Source organism: Cebus imitator, unplaced genomic scaffold (genome assembly GCF_001604975.1).
Source record: "Cebus imitator isolate Cc_AM_T3 unplaced genomic scaffold, Cebus_imitator-1.0 Scaffold152, whole genome shotgun sequence".
NCBI classification, from domain to species: Eukaryota; Metazoa; Chordata; class Mammalia; order Primates; family Cebidae; genus Cebus; species Cebus imitator.
Window position 1 is genome coordinate 1,707,460 of NW_016107467.1, and position 4,933 is coordinate 1,712,392.

The 4,933-nt window shown below is 35.6% G+C and overlaps 1 protein-coding gene and 1 pseudogene across 3 annotated transcripts in view; both read left to right on the top strand.

Moving 5' to 3' along the window:
- Positions 1-4,933, top strand: part of PPP4R2 (protein phosphatase 4 regulatory subunit 2) — a 73,588-nt gene that overhangs the window by 28,465 nt on the left and 40,190 nt on the right. The window lies entirely within an intron of this gene.
- Positions 4,859-4,924, top strand: LOC119473381 (annotated as a pseudogene).

Genomic DNA, 4,933 nt, shown 5'->3' on the forward strand with positions numbered 1-4,933 from the left:
GTGATCCACCCGCCTCGGCCTCCCAAAGTGCTGGGATTACAGGCTTGAGCCACCGCGCCTGGCCCAAATGTAGCCTTTTGAAAGAGTAATTTTTTTCAATTGATTTTTAAGTTAGCATAGGTTATGAGCTTAAGACCGATCAGGTATAGAAGGTCAAGAAAGAATTATTACTTTTGTTATGCATTGAAAAGTTTTGGTAATGGGGTGAAAGTTATAATGTCAGGTGATAGTAGCCTCATAATATGTGAAGTGCTTGGTTCATAATGTGAGAAAGCTACTATCATTTAGATTAAATGATAGTAAAATTTAAATTTAAATTTTTGCCTTCAAAATTTTTTCTGTTGTATATGTAAATTCTAAAGATTCTCCAAGATTTTGATGTAATTACACACTTTATGAGGTTTAATCCTATAATATGTTTGCCTACCTAGTTTAAGAACTTCAGTTAATATTTATCATAAGTATATGTTTTTCTCCACATTTTAATATCTCTGAAATTGGAAAGTCTTTGAAACATCAGTAGTGACCTAGAATTGCAGGTGGCAGCATTTCTTTCTTTTGTAAAACAATGCAGTTTTACAGTTGATGCTGACTTAGGTTTAATGAATGTAATGTTAATAACTCTTGGCTTAGGATATTGGATAGTTACTACAAGAAACTTCGAAGAGACTTTCACTTGAAGGAAAGACTTCTGAGTATTCAGTGTAAATAGGTTGATATAAATAATGGTGTGTTTCAAGTAAGAAAAAATTTTAAGAAACATTTTAGTATGTTGCTTTTTTAAGGATTTGTGGATAAAATTGTATTAATTTGTGACTAAGATTTTGCCGTTTTAAAATTGTTAGTAGAATATTACAAAAACTTTACATTATCAAATCATTATGGAATGAGCTTTCTTTAATGTGCCCTTTTTTAAAGATCACTGAATTTGGTATTGATATGAGACACAGAATATTAAAAAATATGGCTGGATATTTAAAATATTTGTTATTACAAAAGTAGGAAACCTTGTTTAAAACAATTTAAACAATGCAGTAGTAGTTCGTGAAAGGAAGACATGACGGTCTCTCCATTTCTATCCCGAGTAATAGAGCACGTTAAGTTAGAATATACTTCATATGTGCGTTCAGTAAAATAAAAAATGGAAGTGGACCATTTGGTAAGTTGCTTTTTAAAAAGTCACCATGAAAAATGAAAGTATACTTGAGCAAACCTTTGTATGTTAAGGAATTAAATTCAGATTTTACAGGTATACTTGAAAGAGAAATTCCAGAAGCTACTTAATGGAATGATTTGGATTACCTTTGCTTTTTGGTATTCAGTTTGAATGTTTTTGTTTCTAAATTACAAAATTTCATCATTAGTACCTTCACTTTTATTAATTTGTGTTTTCATTGACTAAGCAATTGCCTTTTCAATAGTTTTAAGAGGTACAAAGCTTACGTTAAAAAATAGATCATTTTTATAGATACGATTGGCTGAAATTAACAGCCTTTTTCAGACAAGAAACTTAAATTCATAAATATATATGTAATAAATTCAGATCTAATTTTAAATATAGGAAAATCAGTGTTTGGGTCTGATTCAGGAGCATTCGTATATTTTGAAGATCTAGAATACTTATGTTGGAAAAAGGTAAAATTTGCCAATTCATAATCAAGGGTAGAAAAGAAAATTTATCAAACTAAAATCAAGGGATAAATTCATAAAGCTACTTTATATATGGCAGTGATCTGTCTTAGGAGGATTGTCAGTGGGTACAACGACATAGAGGAGAACCAAACTATAACTTAAATTCTCTGAATACTTTGGTGGACCTTAAGTGTTGGGTAGTCTGCTGGACTGAATGTTTTAAGTGGCTCATTTGGGAATTCCACCTCAGATATGAATTAATTTAGTAGTCTTACAGCACAGGAGGAAATAAACTTTTAAATCATGATTTGAAAGCCCAAAAGAGTTTCATTTCTCTTTTCTTCTCTTTTTCCCCTTCCTTTCTTCTGTTCATCTGTCTTGTCTGTTTGACTTGTCTTTCTTGACTTTTCGGCACAGCTCAAGCATCTAAGTTTTAGTCCCAAATGAATATTTGGGTTTTTGAAAGCATCAAATTCATTTTAAAATTGTTGCTTCCAAGCAGTACAACTGATTTTGGTTCACCTAAGCCCAAAAGAAAACTGTAAAAGAAGGGAAAGAAAGATTTATTAGAAGGATATTGAAGTAGCACTTTGAAACAAGGGTTGAGCTACATACCACCAAGCCAGAGGGTATGAGGATGGGGCACAGGGATCTCAGCAGCAAGCAGCAGCAGCAGAAGTTGTTAGACTTGTTCTTTGGGCTCTTGCAAAGGACTGTGTTCCAGTCTTGGCATCTTGTGAATTTCACGTTTTTGGAGGAAAATATCTGACTGGCCTAGACCTGGTCAGATGGGACGAGGAGAGAAACAGAGCTGGCTACTGGAGGTCCATCCTTGTGTGTTCAGTACCTTTTAAAGAAAATGGGAACCATGAGCTGGGGAGTTAACTCATTAGTATGTGCTATAGTCAGCATATTTGTATGTATAGTACCTACAGTTCATCATACAGGTAAAATGTGTTAAAATTGTTGTCTTAAAACGGTTGTGAAGGTTCTAACAGCAACTTACTGTGTCAGTGGAAATTGCCTTCTGACCTTTAAGGGTCCAGATAAATTTAGCACTGACCCTTGTTCTATTGTTGCGAGATGTTTATTGTTCTTACTGAGATCTTTTACTTGTTGAAATGCTTATATTTCTTGAGACTGTTAGCCTAGTATCACAGAACCTGATCTTATAAGGGAAAAAAGACACAGAACTACTGATTATGGTCTGGGGAAGAATGTAATAGTTGCTTTAAGGAAGTTATAAACAAAGTGCTTTGGGAGCAGTAACTTAAAAAGTTGATTTCTGGTGAAGAGTATTAGCAATGCATCCTGGTGCAAGGAGGCATTTTAACTTAGTCTGGGCAGAGGGAATGGTGAGCAAAAGAATAAATAATAACGAAGAAGTTCAGAGCTGTGAAGGTAGAACTAGGATAGATTAGAAAGGGCCTTCCTAATGCATGGAAGTTTGGCTTTACAGAGACATTAGAAATTAATGAATGCTTTTGAGCAAAGAAAAGATCAATCAAAGCTTTGCTCTGGAGAAATTAAGTCTAATTCAGAGGAGTTAGGAAAATCACTCAGGAGACTGTTATGGTATTTAAGCTAGAGGAGATGAGAATTTGCAGTAGTGCAGCATTAGTGGGAATGGACTTGAAAGTTCACCGACAACATTGGGTTATGGATCTGTAGATAATATCTGTTCATCATTCTCATCTTGCCTGGGTTTTGTATAGGTTTCCTAATTTGGTTTTCCTTGCCCTTTCTAGCCTGTCTAATACATACTGTTAACAGTAGTCATGCTACAATGTAAATATGTTATTCCCATGATTAAAATCTTTATGCACTTTCTCCCTTGCTCAAGTTAAAACTTAAGGTTATGAAATTTAAGGCATAAATAGTTGTGGCTCTACTTAATTTGGTATTTTTCTGTTTGTTCCCTGTGTTTTTCTTCTCTCCTAAATTACTTAGTTCTCTGGTAATTCTCATCCCAGCGACTTTGTACATATTGTTCCCTTTGCAGGAACAAAGACCTTTCTTTTCCTTTGTGCACACACTTTTTCTCCCTCTCCTTCTATTGCCTCTGCTCATTTTAAAAGATACATGCTAGGGGTCATCTCTTCTAGAAAACCTCCATTGACCCTGAATTAGATGTAACTCAGCCCACTTCTGTCATCATATATAAAATATGCTCTGCCATTATTTTTCGTTTAGGTTGTGAGCTCCCTGAGGATACTAAATTCTTCATATATCTTTTCTTACCACGTAGTAGTTTAGGGATGCATATTTGGATTAACTTTTTTTTGGCCTGTACCCAGTTGGTACAGCCCACGGACTGCATGCAGCCCAGTACGGCTTTGAGTGCAGCCCAACACAAATTCATAAACTTTCTTGAAACGTTATGAGATTTTTGCGATTAAAAAAAAAAAAAAATCAGTGTATTTTATGTGTAGCCCAAGACAATTCCTTTTGCACTGTGACCCAGGGAAGCCAAAACATTGAACACCTCTGGCCTGTACTGTTCCTGTAACTTGATGTTGTGATGTATTTAGAGTATGGATTCTGAAGCCATAATGCCTGGGTTGAAATCCTAGCCCTGTTACTCACCAGCTATGCAGTTATACGCAGGTTATTTAGCCTGTTTTGAAGTTATCTTACTGATAGTAAGATGGGGAGAATAGTAACCACCTAACTCATACCTATGCTTCTGAAAATTGAGTTAATATGTTCAAAGTGCTTAGGACAGTACCTGGCATTTGTGGTTATGTATGTATGCTTGCTATTGTTATTATGCATTGCAGTTCAAGTATGAATCTATCCCTCTATTTTTTTTGTTTTTCGAGACGGAGTCTCGCTCTGTCGCCAGGCTGTCATACAGTGGCACGATCTTGACTCACTGTAACCTCCTCCTCCCAGGTTCAAGCTATTCCCCTGCCTCAGCCTCTGGAGTAGCTGGAACTACAGGCATAGCCACCGCAGCTGGCTATTCCCTTGTTAATTGCCAAAACAGTTATACACATAATTCCCACATCTGCTTGGAAGGTGACATTTTTCTACCTGATTTTCTTTTTCTACTGTAGATGGTTTGTAAACATTACTCCTGCAAAGTGGGCTTCTGGATATTCATTTATTCAGTCATCTACTGTCTGCTCACATATTTATGATTAAGTAAATTATTATGTTACTGAAGAGTAAGGGCAATGCAAAAATAAGAAAAAGGGTAAGGGGAATGAAAGTTAAGAGTGGAGAACGTTACAGCTCTTTTAGAATTTGTCTCATAGACTTTCTGAAAGGTCTTTACAAGAAAGCCTCCCCTCCCCCC